The sequence below is a fragment of the Aotus nancymaae genome, unplaced genomic scaffold (genome assembly GCF_030222135.1).
Source record: "Aotus nancymaae isolate 86718 unplaced genomic scaffold, 86718_ANA_hifiasm-v0.15.2.pri h1tg000076l, whole genome shotgun sequence".
Taxonomy (NCBI): Eukaryota; Metazoa; Chordata; class Mammalia; order Primates; family Aotidae; genus Aotus; species Aotus nancymaae.
The window spans coordinates 7,593,968-7,612,004 of record NW_026988491.1 but is presented as its reverse complement, the minus strand read 5'-3'; the positions used below and the strand labels follow the sequence as shown (position 1 = coordinate 7,612,004).

Genomic DNA, 18,037 nt, shown 5'->3' with positions numbered 1-18,037 from the left:
CATATGGCCTGGGGTTTTTCTGACTTACACTAACATGAGTCCCTGATTCATTGTGTGGCAAGTGCCCTTGGCTCCAAAGGAGGCTAGGAAACATGTCCACATCCGCTCCTGGATCCTCTAAGCTTGCATCATTTGAGATAGTCTGGGACTGAGAGTCTTTATGCATTCTCTCATTCACTCATTACCCATCATGGGTTTTTATCAATATCATCATTATTATTTATCATTAGTATGATTGAAGCAATGTATGCTCATGAGAAAAATTCAAAAACTACTGAAGGGAGGACAGCAAACAGTAAAAGTCATAGAAGGAGGTCATCTTAAGGGTGAGCAAGCATTTAAATGTGGGTGTGCTGACACAGGAGACAACAGAAGGAAGATGCGCTCTTGGGGAGGGGAGGGAGGCAGGCAGAGAGAAATGTCCAGCCCTCTAAGAAATGCCAGGGATCAGGGAAGAAAGTGAAGAGTGAGTAGGGTTGGGGTGAGCAATTTAGAAACAGAGAGAAGGAGAAGGAGCAGGCCTGGGACAAGATTCAGGACTCTACCGGAAAAGAGGCAAAAGACAACTGTGGGATCCATATGAAAGAGACTGGTCAGGGAGCAGAGGGAGCCTCAGCACCAAAGGGCTCCTAGTCAGTTGGATCAAAGTCAATGTGCTGCAAATTAATTATTTCTGAGTCTCCCTTCTCAGGTCCTCGATCTGCTCCTCAGTTGCCCCCTCTCTTTGCTGTGGTGTCCCTTTTTCTATACTTTGGTCTCCTCCCTTCTGCCTGAAGATTCCTGCTTTTAGGGCAAATCTGCTGGTAGTGAATTATCTTGGTTTTTATAGATGTGTAAAAGTCTTCATTTTTTTCTTAATTGTTCAAAGATATTTTTGCTGGCTGTGGAATTCTGATTTTAGCATTTTGTACATCAACACTTTAAATACACCATCCCATTATCTTCTGGCCTGCATAGTTTCTGATGAGAAGTCTGCTGTCATTCCTGTTTTTGTTTCTCTGTACTTATGATGTATTTTTTTCTGACTGCTTTGAAAGTTCCTCTTTGTTCCACTATTTTCTGCAATTCAATTATAAGTTCCTCAGTATGTAGGTATTGAAAGAACATACCTCAGAAAAATAAGAGCCATCTGTGGCAAACCCACAGCTAACATCATTCTGAATGGGCAAAAGCTGAAAACATTCCTTTTGAAATCAGCACAAGACATGGATGCCTTCTCTCACCACTCCTATTTAACGTAATATTGGAAGTCTTGGCCAAGACTATCAGGCAAGAGAAAGATAAAGCACATCCAAATAGAAAGAGAGGAAGACAAACTATCCCTGTTTGCTGATGACATCACGCTATATCTAGAAAATCCCCATGGTCTCAGCCCAAAATCTGTTTAACCTGATAAACAACTTCAACAAAGTTTCAGCATACAAAAAAAAAAAAATGTACAAATATTACAAGCATTCCTACACACCTACAGCAGCCAAGCTGAAAGCCAAATCAGGAACACAATCCCATTCACAATTGCTGCAAAATGAATAAAATACCTAGGAATACAGCTAATCAGGGAGGTGAAAGATCTCTGCTATAAGAACTACAAAACACTGCTCAAAGAGATCAGAGCTGACACAAACAAATGGAAAAACATTCCATGGTCATGGATTGGAAGAATCAATATTGTTAAAATGGCCATACTCCCCAAAGCAATTTACAGATTCAATGCTATACCTATCAATTCACCAATGATATTCTTCACAGAACTATAAAAAACTGTTGTAAAATTTATCTGGAACCCAAAAAGAGCCTGAATAGCCAAGGCAATTGTAAGCAAAAAGAACAAAGCAGTAGGCATCACACCACCTGACTTAAAACTATACTACAAGGCTACAGTAACCAAAACAGCATGTTACTGGTACAAAAATAGGCACATAGACCAACTTAACCAAATAAAGAGCCCAGAAGTAAGGTCATGCACCTATAACCATGTGATCTTTGACAAAGTCAACAAAAACAAGCAATGGGGAAAGGACTCCCTATTCAATAAATGGTGCTGAGATAACTGGCTAACCATATGCAGAAGATTGAAATTGGACCCCTTCTTTTCTGGTTATGGGTTATATTTTTCTGCTTTCTTAAATACCTGGTAGTTTTTTGTTGGATGCTGGGTATTGTGATTATGTTCTTAGGTGGTGGATTTTGTAGTATGTATTTCAAGAGCACTGGGTTTTGTTCTGATGAGCAGCTAAGTAATTACATCAGTGGGAGGGCAGTTTCTGTAACAGCTAATTATTCATGGATGGAATCACAAGTCCTCATTGAAGCTTTTTAAACAAGAGTGTGACTGAATCAACTGTGTGTGTGTGTGTGGTTTTTTTTGTTGTTGTTAATCAGTCTTATTATTACTCTGCAGAGAACAGATTGGAAACAACAGTAGATTCTGTAAGGCCAATTCTGAGTCTGTTGAGAAAAGTGATTATGTTGACTTGCTTTCAGGGAAGCAGCAGTTAAGATGGAGCATATTTGAAATATAAACAAAATTTACAGGACTTAGTAATTGATTGAGTGAATGAATATGAGGAGGTTGATGGGGGAGAAGTAGTTATCAAGGATGAATCCCATTTCTGGAATGAGCAACTGAGTAAATGATGGTGTCATTTATTCTAACAGAACAGTGGAAAATTGAGGTGAAAAACCATGAGTTCTGTTTTAAAGATGTATTACCTACGAGACATCCAAGTGGTTGATGTTAGGCAGGCTGCTGGTCTGAAGTTCAATAAAGAAATATCTAGACTGAGGCTGCTTCATATTACATGGCGTTTAAAGCTATTTTTCATTTACACCCTAGAAACACTGGCCATATGAATGCTTGTCTAATTCCCTAGAACTATGAGGTCTTAGAGGCCTGGCTTGATGTGTTGTCCTCTTGTGTCTTCCAAAGTTGCCTGATGCATTGGTTGGCATGTGACAGGTGCTTAGTGAGTGTTTATGAAAGAAACAATGACTGCCGGGGACTCCTTCTTTCATGTTTCTGAGTTTCCCGTTGCCTCCTGGTTGTCTAAAAAGTTGCCTTAAATTTCATTGTTCTTGTTTGTTTTTCTAGTCCAGGCAGACTTTTCAAATTAGCATGTTAGTCATTTGTAGAGGGTCATGACCCTCCCTTGTTTACAATAGGGCCATGTCATGCCAGCTCAGAGATCCTATCCTGGAGCTGGAGTTGGGACCAGATATACAGGAGGCCACATCCCTTCCAGGGAGGCTGCTGTCCAAGTCATGGGCTACTTGGGCAAAATCTCTAAGATTCCCGAAGGGATACTTAAGCCTGTGGAATTTCACAGACTTTATATGAGCTTAAGACTCTCATAGTCCCCATAGTCAATCCCTGAGTTAACCTGAAAGTTGCCCAAAGGAGGGAGGAGTCAAGCCTATTTTAAAAGATGAAGCATCTGAAAGCCTTGGAATTCAGAGACCTTATATGAAATTTCAGGCAGAAATTTTCGATTGTTGGAAGGACCTTTGTTCTGGGATCAGATAACCTGAGTTCTGGGCCTGAGATTCATTGTATAATACTAAGAAAACAACTTCCCTTCTCTGGTCCCATTACCCATCTAAAACTAAGAAGATTGGATTCAATGACCTCAAAGTGCTCTTCTATTTATTACATTTAGAGGAATTCTATGTCCTGGGCAGTATGAGTCATAGACCTTGCCTCAAGGTGCTTAAAATTCTAGAATTGAGATGAGGGGAGTCAGAATTGACTCTGATATTCCCATTAAGACAGACACCCTGTTTCCTGCAAATGTGTTTGCATACAAATCTCTCTAGAGGAGAGGCCCTGTAGATTAAAAACAGGGTCTTAGCTTGGACTTCACAATTAAAACTTTTAGAGCTTACAACATTTAGCTCTTTCAGAATTTTAGAATTTTACAACTTTATCCAGAAATGAATCTTACATGTTTTTTTTAATCCATCCACATCTTTTGAACATAAACAAATTGAGCCTTGAGAAGGAATGTGACTTGCCCAAGATCACACAGTGAGTCCCTGGTACAGTCTAACTTAGCACCTACCCCCGACCCCGCACACACACTACCCTAAATGTCATCAAAATTGTTTCTCCACCACTCTCTCCCTTTTGGCACCACCTCCTGTCTCTGCAAACTCTGCTGTCTCTGCAGTGGAACATTCCTGCACAGAGGGGATTAAAAGAGCAAGGGTGGAATGCTAAACCTCCCTGCCCATTGGCAAGAGCATTTCTCCTGAACTGAGCCCAGCAGGGTTCAGGGGAACCCAGTGGCCCATGTGGAGGTCTGGGTTGTCAGAACCAACTTCAATTCACATGCCAGGGTCTGTCCACGCCCTGCCCTCCATCAGGTAAAGCCCCCAAAACAAGTACCCCATGGTGGGGGCACTGCTGAGTTTGGGTATTGTCCTGGAGCCTTTCTGGGCCAACTCTGTCAATATGCTCTGCCAAGCTCAATGGAGCCATTGGAGACCCTGGGCCAAGCTCTGTGGGAAGCCCAGCCAAGTTTCAGAGTGTCTAGCGCCAAGGCTGAATGTCTGGTTCAGTGGAGAGTAAGTCCAGATGTTTGTCTCTGGTCAATCTCCTATTGGCTTTCTAATTTTCAACCTGGATGACCTACTGGGGACTCACAACCTTGTGTAGATAAAATGAAGACAATGTGTCACCCCACCATCCTGGAACACATTTTCTACTCTCCTCCATCTCATGTCACTGAGTACTTGCAAAAATTAATGTCCCATGTCTTCTTCAAGTACAGAGAAGATAAATAATATTTACTTCCTACAGCTAGCTCTCAGTTCACCACCAAAGAGTGACATTAAGGGTATATAGATGCTCTAAAATTCTTTCAATAACAATGCGTATTTCTAATTTCATTTACTAACCACCTAAAATGATTCGGAGCTTTGCTAGGTACTAAGGATAGCAGAACTAATAATTCACCTTCATGGCCCTTTACAGACATTCTAATGATGAAGAAAAACAAACAAGGATTATTATTTATAAAACACTAGCTTCTAAGGAGGCAGGTCCTACAAACAAACAACAACAACAACAAAAGAACTGTCACATTTTTGGGTTTGAAATACCTGGGAAAAGGATGAATTGTTCTGTGAAAGAAAGGGTAAGAGATTTTATGGCAGAGATGAACAGGTAGAGAATAGAGTAGATAGATATAAGCTGGCAGAATATTGTGCACAATTCTGATAAGGTAAGAGTGAAAGAGAAGCTCTAGTTAGCATCTCAGCCAAAGAAACGGAGGACAAAAACCACGATCAGTAGAGTCATGCAGTCGTGTGATGTCAAACCCCTTCAGACCTCCCCTTGAAGTTGTCAGAAGAATCTACCATGTGAATTTTTTCTGAGGAATGTGAAGAGGTGCAGAATTCTATATACTCAATCAGTTATGGGATTTGGGAAATCTGATACTTTTGTAAACCTAGCCAACCTAGCCTATCATTACTGATACAGCCATCCTATATGGATTGCTTATCACGTGCCAGGCATTATGTTAAGAACTTTATGTGTATTTGACATTTATTCATTCAAAAGATATTGAATGCCTCTTACATGCCTAGAATTGAACTCAATTCATCCTCATAACAACCCAGCAGGATAGATATAATTATCTCAGTGTTATGAATGAAGAAACTGAAGCTCAAATTGCTTGCATAATGTGTCCAAAGTCATACAGCCAGTAAATGGCAGAGTAGGATCTAAACACAAATCTGTTGAATTCCAATGATCATACTCTGAGCTCCTCTATTCTACTCCTTTTCTGTTGATATTTCTTCCTGAGGACTGTCTATTTTAGAAAAGTAATTTGCCACTGTAGGTGAATCTTAATAGAGCGGCCCACTTAGATCAGGGCATTTAAAGCAGGAGAGGGTCTCTTCTTGAGCATGCTCCTTCATACATGTTCAATCCACATCCTAGTCCCACACCATGACTTTTAACACCAGCTGGATGGAGTGATAGGGCACCTGGTGTCCTCACCAGTAAGTTATGGCTCCCTGGACAAAGAGAGATTTTTTTCCCCCAGTGTGTTTCCCCGTGCTGCAAGGAGGGACATTGTTAAACGGTTTGGCAGCCAGAAGCCTGCTGCACCACAGGCAAAGCTTGAATGAAATTTCATTCCAGGGAGAGGTAAATCAGTGCTGGTGACAGGAGACATAAGCCTTAAGCCAACCATGATAAGAAGGGGAAACAGAGAAAAGAGAATGTAGCCATTGTAACAATTCCTCCTCTTAACTTTCTCCTACAGAGAGAGGAAGGGGGATAGGAAGAGTACATTGAGAGTAAGGAAAGTGGGAAGGACAGTTTTCACCCACTCAGGACAGGAATGCATTCATTCTTTCATCCAAGAAACATTTATTAAGCATCTGCTCTGTGTCAGCCATCATGCTGGGTGCTGGAAAATAGAAAACAATTTAAGTCATGGTCCCCATTTAGAGGAGATCACAGATGGGTGGGAAAGACACACTTGTAAACAAGTTAAAAGATGTTTATTGTACTCTCTTCTCTGAAACCCACTGAAAGCAACAAAAAGAATGAAAATATAACAGAAGATTCCATCTTCTGTTATATTTTATCTTGGCTATGGGCTAAGATGATTAACTGCTCACCACAGTTCATTCCTGTCTTTCCATAATAGAGAGGAGTGGGTAAGGAGCAACTGCCCAGGCAGAGACCACATTTCTCAGCCTCTCCTTTACATTTAGTTGAGCCATGTGACGAGTTCTAAAAGCTGGAAAGTGAACAGATGTGATCTGTGTTACTTTTGGGCCAGGATGATCAAGAGATGGGTATACTTTCTCTACTCTCTCTCTTTGCCCTTCTTCTAGTAGAATTTGGGTACTCCAAGACCCCCTCAAAAAAGAAGGAGCCCAGACCTCTGACTCACCATATGGCATCTGCCTGCTGACCAAGAACATCAGTTCTGTACCCTTACACTAATGAGAAATGAATATATAACATGTTAAACCATTGAAATTTGGAGATGCAGTCAGTTGTTACAGAAGCTAATGTTACTCTAAAGAAAACAGGCTAAAACCCATATCTGCCACATTCAGTGAAATTTAGGTTTCATCAAAGGAAGGCAAAAAAATAAGTCCTATATATTGCCAGATTTTCTTGAAAGTAAGATAAAAGATCCCTAAAGGAGAATAAATGTTTATTGGAGAGAAAAAAAAGGAGTAGAGAAGTAGGTGAGTCAGAGAAGAGTAAAGTTCCCTGTGGTGACTCAATTCTGTAAGGCAAAGGGCAAGGGAGACAGGGGTGTGGATAGGGAGACACTATGTGGATAGCTCGTAGTACAAACCCTGACCTCTATTGCTTAAATGTCTTAGGGGTGAGGTGGAAGAGAGAGGGAGCAGCAGTCAGCGTTGCAGCTTGTTAGCAGAAGAGACGTATAAACATTAAATGACCAGTCAGAGGACCATGGACCTATGGTCCTTTCTGGTGATCCACACTGATCTCATACTCATGGGAATGCTTTAAAACCCAGAGAAAATGTGTCCCAGGGAAGAGCATATCTGATAAGAAATTCTGAGACACCATACTCAAAGGGAATCTGCTGGTAACCTGACTCTACCCCATGCCTGAGAAAATAACAGACCAGAACAAGATATTTCCAAAGTAAAATTACAAACAAGCAGAAAAGATCTAACATGGAATGAAAAAAGAAAATGATAATGAAAGCCATTACAGAGGAGGAAATTAGCATCAGCAAAATGTGGAATTTATTCAGTTGATAGAGAAATAATAAAAACAATGAAATAAAATAATTAAAAATAATACTTATGAAAAGTATGCATGCTAGGTATTCCTAAAGAAAGGAACAGAGCAATGGGACAGAAACATATTCAAAGACACTATAAAAGAAAACTTTTCTGAATGAAATAATTGCCTCTACAGAATTAAAAATGGTCTTAATATATCATGGAACTTTGATGGAGAATGTTCAGTCAAAATTCTGAAGGAAAAATAAGGCTGGCCTCCAACTTCTCTTTATCTTTTAGTGCCAAAGGAACAGGTACAAAATTCTGAAAGTATTATAATAAGCACATTTTTAAATGTAATAGCTAGTCTGGTTAACTTTCATGTATAAAGTAGCTGAAAGGCATTCTTCACCAACACAGACTCAGAGAAAATAGTGCTTGGCACTCATAAGTTCAATAGAGGAGGTGGACAACTTGATCATGAAATCTAGTCCCCCCAAAATAATAGTCATTTCTCAGTATCAGTGGGAGATTGGTTCCAGGACTCCCACATATACCAAAATTCATGCATACTTTAGTATCCACAGTTGGCCCTTTGGAACCTGTGAATACAAAAAGTTGTTCCTGACTATACAGTTTCATGTCCTGAGAATACCATTTTTTTCATCTGCCTTTAGCTGTGGAGGCAGAACTAAAGGACATGAAGGGCCAACTGTATTTATTGGAAAAATTCTACCTATGAGTGGATGAACACAGTTCAACCCTGTGTTGTTCCAGAGTCAACTGTATCAATATTATCAATTTAGGAATAGAGGAGTTATAGAATGCAAGCATTCATTGATGGTAAACATTGTATTTATTTATATACAAAACTAGGGCTAAACAGCTGAGGGGCTCCTGGTTAGAAAACAGAAGGTAAATATCCTAAACCTTAGAGAATAAAAAGAAATGGCTTCTCTGTGGCAGGGGAAGGGATATGGGGAAAGGTATACTTGCCCCATTTCTACATCTTTCATAGTCGAGAGTCTGTGGATATAGAATAAAATTGATAGATGAAGAAATAGATGTTTAAGTATACTATGTAAAGTATAATCCTAACCAGTTCAAGAATAAAAACTAGACTATAAACCTTCCAAACCATTAGAAAGAGAGAAGATGAAAAAAAATAAAAGGCTCCCAAACAAAACAAAGAAACCACAAAAATATAGCAAAAAAAAAGAAAACAAGCATTTTATTTTAAAAAAGAGAATAAAATAAGATGACAGATTTCAACCAAATATAGCCAACAGAACATTAATAAACAGAATGTACATTGCTACAAAAATAAAGATGTTCAATAAAAGTCCAAGTTACAGGCTGGGCATGGTGGCTCACGTCTGTAATCCCAGCACTTTGGGAGGTTGAGGCAGGTGGATTACTTGAGGTAAGGAGTTCGAGACCAGCCTGGCCATCATGGTGAGACCCCATCTCTACTAAAAATACAAAAATTAGCTGGGTGTGTTGGCACACGCCTGTAATCCCAGCTACTTGGGAGGCTGAGGTGGGAGAATTACTTGAACCCAGGATGCAGAGATTGCAGTAAACCAAGATTGCGCCACTGCACTCCTGCCTAGGTGACAGAGCAAGACTCCATCTCAAAAAAAAAAAAAAGAAAGAAAGAAAGAAAGAAAAGCAAAGAAAATAAAAAGAAAAAAAAGTACAAGTTACAGAAAAATAACATTATATTACCCCATTTGGGTCAAATAACTGCCTATACGGGTTAGTCCTCCTTATCCACTATTTTACTTTTCCCAGTTTTTAGTTACCCAAGTCCAATCTCAGTTCAAAAAACATTAAGTGAAAAATTCCAGAAATAAACAATTCATAAAGTTTCAGTTGCACATTGTTCTGAGTAGCATGATGAAATTTCATGCTGTCCAGCTCTGTCCTCCCAAAGATATGCATCATGCTTTGTCCACTGTACTCATGCTGTCTACACTACCTGCCTGTGAGTCACTTAGCAGCCATCTCAGTTATCAGATCGACAGTGGTGGTGTCATGGGGCTTGTGTTCAAGTCAACCTGATTTTACTTCATAATGGCCCCACAGCACAAGGGTAGTGATGCTGACGTATTGTTATAATTGTTCTATTTTGTTATTAGTTATTGCTGTTAATCTCTTACTGTGCCTAATTTATAAATTAAACTTCATGTATATATGTAATTGGAAAAACAAAGTGTATATATAGGGTTCGGTACTATCTGGGGTTTCAGGAGTCCACTGGTGGTCTTGGAATGTATCCCCCCTCAGATAAGGGGGCTACTGTACATCCATCCATCCTCATGTATGCTTACTTATACGCAAAAGTTTCTGGAAGCCCTCCAAATATATTACTAATTGTGATTAGCTTTGGGAAATGGTGCTGGAAAGAATTGAGGGGGAGAGGGATTCTTTTCTTCATTTTATACCAAAAACATGTAGTATATCTGTATTTTGAAGTGTAACTGAAATATCAAGTATGTATAATAAAATATGAAAAATGCCATAATGGCAGAACCTACAAAAAAAGAGCTTTGGGAAGTGATGGGAGAGTGGAACTAATTATGACTATTATGCCTGAGGAAGATAGAAAAGGCTTCAGAAGAGTAGGTGACACGTGAGCTGAACTTTAAAGAATGGCTGTCCTTTTTTGCGGTTCAGATCAAGCAGAGGCAGTGGAGACAGAAAAGCATGTGGGCCTTTCACAAATGACAAGGCCTCCGGGGTGGTTGGAGCCCACAGCGCGCTAGTCAGTGGCCTGTGTTTGAGGCTTGGGTCTGCTGTCCCAGGGCCTAAATACAGCTAATTGACAAGCTGTGCTGGAGTCAGAAATGGTGCAGAAGAAAGCAAAGGTCATTTCTGAGTAGAGGATCAACCGCTGGCCATCCTCTGAGCTCCAGTAGGCCAGCGGGGATGCAGAGGTGGCTTCTCAGGGCTTCCCCACCTCCCAGGCTGCTCTGAGTCTCAGATCCTTTGGACCAGGCAGTGGGCGTTTGTAGCAGTTTCTGAACGGAAGGACCTACTAGCTTGTGTGTTGCATTAAGACTCTTTGGTTGTATGTCCTCGTCTCTCTTTTTTCTCTCTGTAGAGCGTCTTTTGTGTATGTGCCTTTTTTTTTCTTTTACTAATCAATGACAAACAAACAACGACAACAAAAAACAATGACCACACCGGCTCTAGAGTAAAATCACTTCCTTCCTCCAAGGCTATCAATTACCCCAACTGTTTTCCTGTTTTTGTTCCAAATCTTCAGGAGAGATGATCTGATTGGCCTGCATGACTCCAGGGTCCAACCATGGTCCCACCTGCTATAGCCAGGGTCTGAAGTCCAGGGAAAATAAACTTTCACTCCAGGAGCTCATTCCATGGATGGAGGTGAGAGAGAGTTTTCAGAGAACATGGTGAGGGCCTAGAGGTGTCTTCTAGACTCTGCCCTTATTGTGGGCATCTTAGCATGTGGCTGCATTTCTTCCTGTTTGTCCCTCTCCCTCTACCCCACACCTCACTTATACTTGGCCCTTTCTCTCCCCTCCCAAAACTAAGCCAGCTCACAAGATTCTGAAGGTGGCTTAACCAAGCGTTCCTCCCCCATAGCTACCTTCCACTCATTCTCTTCTGATCTGGGATACTCCCTGCAAAGTCTCCCAATCCCAGGCTTCGCCCTCATCTGTTTCACTGAAATGCCCTGAGATTATGCGAGGGTGGATGTAGAAGTATCCATACTTTCCGGGAAGGCAAACATCTATTTCTCATCTGTTAATCAAGACCTTACCTAAATCCTACCAGACAGACAAACATCTGACTTCTTTTTAAACTTTCCCAGAAAAGTAAAGGCAGCCCATGTCTCTGACTACTCCTTCCCAGATCTACCTGCTAAGGGAAATTCTCCCTTACAGCTAACCAGGAGCTCAAGAGGGTGACTGGCTGCCTCTTGCTCAGTCTTCATGGGTGGCCTCCTCTTGGCCAGTCTGACAAGCACAGCACTGTCCTGGCAGTAGTCTTCTTCCTGATGTTGAATCAAGCTGTGTTGATGTTCCACAGAGCCCAGGGAAGGGACCAGGGCACCCAGCAAGGCCACTGGTTAGTCTCTGTGAGACTGCAGGAGTGGGAGGGGGATGCAGAGTGACATTCTGTAGGAGAGAAAAAAGGGAGACAAGCATGGACTGAGAAACCAAGCTTTAAAGGAGGGGCTTATTCCACAAATGCGTCACTGTGAGCTCCCTCTTTGTAGCATTTTGACTTTCCCAGCAGCCTAAGCCCACAGCCTTCCCATCCTGTGGGGCTTAAATTGAATGCCACCTCCTTTTTCCTAGCAGTCCAGCCTCTGCCTCTGGAGTGTGATGTTTATAGACCTCTCTCTCTCATTTACAGGGGGCAGGCTTGTGAGCCCTTGCTTCCCATGTGGGCAGAAGAGATGAAGGTAAATTGGCCTCTGCCCTAGAATCAGAACTGTCCCCTGGCACCCTCCCTTGATCATCTTTAACTTCTTCCTCCCTGTCTTCCTGGGAGCACCTGATCAGCCCTTCTGCCTGCCACAGCTCCCACCTGGTGGAGGGATGCAGGGAAGGTGGAGAATTCCTACCACTACCACCTCCTGATATCGCCTGACTGACCTGCTGGGGACAGTGCAGTTAGTAAACTGGGGGCATTGAGAGCTGGAAGGACCTCCTGAGCGCACGGAAAGGGGGTGAAATGCTGCTCCCATGGAAGTGACCCCATCCAAATAAGGCCATAACAGCTGGCTCAGGTCCATCTGAGCCTCAGGAATCCAGGCTCAGAGTGGTGGGAAGAGAGTCAGAGAGGAGGTTGGTGTGAGGAAAGAGTATGTGCTGTGTGAGTGTCTTAATCCATTTCTGCTGCTGTAACAACAATACCATAGACTGGGAGGCCGAAACAAATTTATTTCTCATCATTCTGGGGCTGGGAAGTCCAAGATCAAGGCGCTAGCAGATTCAGTGTCTAGTGAGGGGTTGTTCCTTTCTTCATAGATGGCACTTGGTTCATAGATAGCTATATCTCCACAGGGTGGAAGGGGAGATGGATCTCTCTTGGGCCTCTTTTATAAGGACACTGAGAACCCATTCATGAAAACTCTGCCCTCATGATGAATCATTTCCCAAAGGCCCCATCTCCTAACACCATCACATTAGGATTTGGGACTTCAACACATGATTATTGAGAGGACATAAACATTCAGTCCATAATAGGGACCAGACAGTCCAGCTCTCTCCTCAACCCTCTTGGTGACCTTGGACAAGTCACAGCCTCTGGGCTCTAGTCTCCTCACTATTAAAAAACACTAAGAACACTTGGTGCCCAATAAAGAGAAGCTGCTGTAATTTTTGTTATTTAGGAAACAAAGCAGGTAAGAATTCCAGTTCCTATTTGTTCCTCCCCAGGAGATGCCCTGGGGCAAATTCAGGGGCAGAGTAGCCCCATTCCTTTAGAGCAGGAGAAGATCACAGAGTAAAGGTCACTGGACAGAATGAATGGCTTTCTGTATCTTATTCCAATCCTCATCGTACCCTGTGACACAGGAGCCCCTATTTTATAGATGCAGCAACTAAGGCTCAGAGCAGCTGAATCCCCCACAGTCACCCAGCCATTAGGTGGCACAGCTGGAATTTGAACCAGGTCTGTCTGGCTCCAATGTCCAGAGGTCATTCACTTTCCACTCACACTGACACACAGCAAGGCCAGAGACTGCTATAGCCTCTGACCTAGACTAGACTTCTCAGCTGCCCAGTCTCCACAGAGACCCTCCCTTCCCTAACCCATCACTGTAATGTTCAATGTACTTGCTACCCCACTATCCCTAGTCCTACCAAAAGTTAGGTGAGAAAAGAAAATGATTTTTAAAATTGCCTATTATGTGCTGGATGTTTCCACCACAAATCCCAAAAGATATAAATGGTTATTCCTATTTCGCAGTTAAGGAAATTGAAGCTTGGGATCTTAGGTCAGTTGCCCAAGGCCCCAGTACTAACACAAGGGAGAGCAAGCATTCAAACCTGGCTTTGCTCACTCCCAGGCCCCTGCCCACGGCTGCCTCTCCCTAGACACCAGCCCAAGTATTTCACCTGCTAAGGACTGCTTCAGGACAACCACCAGCACTGAAAAACACAGCCCAGAATGGGAGGCAAAAGGGAGGCTTCCATCCAGTGAGGAAATCAAGAAAGAAGCATGGCTGGACAGTCCCCAGGCAGGGAATTTGGGAGTAATAGGAGGTGTGGAGGACAAGGCTCTGCATGAGAAGCAGGTGAAAAATAATCTCTCTGAAAAACTGGGTACAGAGACGTGGAATGAAACATGGGCTACCATCCAAGCTTTGGGATTTAGATTGTTTTCCAAATTCCTATCAGAAATCCCATAATTGAAAGGGATTGAAAGCAGGTCATTATGTCCTAAGCAGCAGACAGTGAGGATCAAGAGTTTTCAGGCTGCCCAGAGCCAGCAAACAAAGGGAAAAATATTTCTCTTTCTCCCAGCTATTAACCCAGTAACATTCCCACCTCGGTCAAGACTTCCTGCCACTGAAAAATATGTATGTTGACCAACTCTGAATGGGAAGCAGCAGAAGTAACTGTTCACCCAGCCAGTAGAACCAGAAGCACGGGCCAGGGCACCAAGCTAAGGCCTCAGGGGTGGGAGTTTATGTTCTCATGAGCCACAGACCTATGGTCACTTATGACCCCCCTGACCTTCAGTTTCCTCATCTGAACATGGCCAAGTGGTAGTGGGGTTGAAGACTCCGCTGGACATTAGAGTTTACACAGGTGTACAGATGTAAGCATTTACTCAGCAACAGTCAACTGATATTTACTGAGTGCTTTCAAATATACTCTGACATCCACTGGGGATATACAGGATTGAACAAGACCAACTCAGTCTTTGTCCTGAGGTGCCCTGGAGTCTCAAGGAAGTAGTGTCTGGGAAACAAATAAGGGCAATTGGGTACTGAACTATGGCTGTGGTGATTGCTATGAAGGAGAATCACAGGATGACCTAACCTAGGAAGGTGACATTTGGGCTGAGATGATAACAGTAAAAATCACAACAGCTGACATATACATAGCACTTAGGATGGACCAGCACTATTCAGAGACCATGGGGATTCTTTGGAATTAACAACATGGAGAGATGTGAACAGAGAATGTCAGACAGGTAGAGAGGCATGGACAAAGTCCTTCAAGGTGGGAGGAAGACAGCAGGTTGGAGGAGTTGAAAGACTATAGTAAGGGGGAGAGGGATACAAGGTGAGCTCAAGAGGGAGGTAGGAGTGGAGCAGGGTCTTACCTACTCTTTTTTAAACCAATAAAAGTTTTAAGCAGAAGAGTGACAGGACCAGAGAGTAGTTAGGAAGCTATTGCTATGGGCCTGGCAAGAGGTAATGGGGGCTTAGACTTAGAGGCTAGCAATGGAAAGAGAGGGAAACAGGATGAAGACAAGATATATTTAAAGGGGAAGCCTGCTGGGTCTTCATGTATGATGAGTACCAAAGAGAACACTCAGCCTGGGCACCTGGGGTGGTGCTGGCACCAGTTTTCTGAGATGGAGAAAGCTATAGGAGGGGAGAGGTACAATGGTCAGTTCTGGTCTGAGAAGCAACAACCCCTCTTTGCTCCAGTTTTGGCTCTGCTGATACTTAGTTGTGTGACTGTGGATAAGGCATTTCATAACATCGAAATCAAATGGAGCAGCTAGGCCGGGCATGGTGCTTCACGCCTGTAATTCCAGCACTTTTGGAGGCTGAGGTGGACGGATCACCTGAGGTCAGGAGTTAAAGACCAGCCTGGCCAATATGGTGAAATGCCACCTCTACTAAAAATATAATCCCACCAACTTTGGAGACTGAGGTGGGAGAATTGCTTGAACCTGGGAGGTGGAAGTTGCAGTGAGCTGAGATTGTGCCACTACACTCCAGCCTGGGCACAACAGAGCTAGACTCTGTCTCAAAAAAAAAAAAAAAAAAAAATTGGAGGAGCAGCTGGACTAGACAATCTGCAGCTATACTTTCAGCGCCAAAATCACATGGCTCTAGAGCAGGCATTTCAAATCGGTGACTTGGGAAGCTGGATTCAGGGGGCATAAGTGGTTTATCTGACCCACACATATCAGTGTGGTAAATCGCCATAGCAATCTAAATTTCTGACTTTTCTTTAAAAAAAAAAAGGAGAACTAAAAGACGTACAACACTCAGTCTATGTCAGATCTCTGCATAGCGATGGTTGACATAGTTGAGTGGCAGCAGTCACTGTCACTGCGGAATACAGACTCTCCTCCTGCTCCAGCATCCCTCATCCCCTTCCACTCACCCACATGCCCCACATGGCCCCTGTTGAGGATAATACCCTGTTTCTATATAATGATAAGAGGGTAACTCAAATCATCAATTATTTCTCAAGCTTATGCCACCCATATTCACTAAATTATTCTTTTTCAGATTAAGAAGAAATAAAGAACAAGAAAAAATGAAAATTAACATTATAAAAGCCTGTCGTAATCCCCCTACCCAGAGAAAATCACCATGAAATTGGTGTGTGTTTCCTTCTAGTTTTGCTTGATAAAATTGGAATCATATTAAATGTGTTTTTTTTTTTGTTTTTTTTTTTGAGACGGAGTTTCGCTCTCGTTACCCAGGCTGGAGTGCAATGGCGTAATCTCCACTCATTGCAACCTCTGCCTCCCAGGTTCAAGTGATTCTCCTGCCTCAGCCTCCTGAGTAGCTGGGATTACAGGCACGCACCACCATGCCCAGCTAATTTTTTTTTTTGTATTAGTAGAGACGGGGTTTCACAATATTGACCAGGATGGTCTCGATCTCTTGACCTCGTGATCCACCCGCCTCGGCCTCCCAAAGTGCTGGGATTACAGGCTTGAGCCACCGCGCCCGGCCTAAATGTGTTTTTTAATGAATTTTTTTCTCACTAATACTATAACAGGTGCATTTTCTCATCCTATTAAAAATTCTTTGGAAACCTAATGTGGAAAGACTATATAATTTGCTGAATAATTTAAATAATTATTCCAGAATCATTTCTTAAATTTGTAGATGCATCTCAACTCTGATTTTTTCTTAAGACAACTTCTTAGAAATGGGGTGATGAGGCCTAGGTGAATGTTGTATAGTATTGCATCACTTAATGACTGGGATGTGTCCTGAGCAATGCATTGTTAGCCAATTTCATCATTATATGAACATCATAGAGTGCACTTACACAAACCTAGACAGTCTAGCCTACTACACATCTAGTCTAGATAATACAGCCTGTTGCTTCTAGGCTACAAACCTGTGCAGCATGCTACTATACTACTGAATACTGCAGGCAATAGTACCACAGTGGAATTTGTGTATTTAAACATAGAAAAGGTACGGTAAAAATATGGCTACAAGATAAAAAATGGTACACCTGTATAGGGCAGCTCCATTATAATCTTGTGGGACCACTGTCGTATATGCGATTCATCATTGACTACAGTGTCGTTATGTGGCACATGACTGTATTTCTGAGGCTTTTGAAGTGTTGTCAAATTGCCTTCCAGAAAGTTTGTTCTCATTTTCATCATTCACCTGCCAATTTTGGATGTTATCACTTTAGAAAAGCTCCTTCAAGAAGCTTTCCAGGTAGGGACATAGGGATTACCTAAGGAAACCCTGCTGTCAACAGAAACCATACCTTGTGTTTGTAGAGCAGGAGTTGTCAAAGTTCTTCTGTAAAGCCCAGATAGTAAATAGAATAGAAAAATGCCTCTGACATAGTGTTGCTTTTCTGCTTGCCGGCCATAAAGTCTCTCACCTGGCTCTGCTGCTGTAGTGTGAATGGAATGGTAGCCATATGTAAATAACAGGGCATGGCTGTGTCCCAGTAAAACTTTATTTATAAAAAAGAGTCAGTAGGCCATATTTGGCCCATGAGCCACAGTTTGCCAATTCCTACTTAATCTATTTCATCCTTCCAACAATCTTGAGAAGTAGAGAGGGCAGGAATGAGTGTGCCTGTTACACTGATAGAGACACTGGGGCTCGGAGAAACCAAGTAAATTTTTGACAGTCAAACTGCTAGTAATTGGAAGAGCCAGAACTTCAACCCACATTTTCTGACTTCTATTTCAGAGCTCTCTTTATTGCATTATGAACCCCTTTTCATGAATGTTGTAGCAATGACAGTTAAAAAGCTATGAATGTAAAAAAATGTCCAAGACATTTTGCCAAATGCATGGTGTGCTTGAGGGCTCAGAGTTCAGCAAGGGGAATCCTAATTCAGTGCTTTCAAGTGCAAGAAAGTAC

The 18,037-nt window shown here is 42.3% G+C and overlaps 1 protein-coding gene and 1 long non-coding RNA gene across 3 annotated transcripts in view; one reads left to right on the top strand and one right to left on the bottom strand.

The window, feature by feature from the left end:
* SYN3 (synapsin III) overlaps nucleotides 1-18,037 on the top strand; it is a 497,817-nt gene that overhangs the window by 319,779 nt on the left and 160,001 nt on the right. The window lies entirely within an intron of this gene.
* LOC105730308 (uncharacterized) overlaps nucleotides 1-18,037 on the bottom strand; it is a 37,073-nt gene that overhangs the window by 5,637 nt on the left and 13,399 nt on the right. The window contains exon 2 of the long non-coding RNA XR_001110452.3: nucleotides 11,620-11,879. This is a non-coding gene — a long non-coding RNA (uncharacterized LOC105730308). The remainder of the gene's footprint in view (nucleotides 1-11,619; nucleotides 11,880-18,037) is intronic.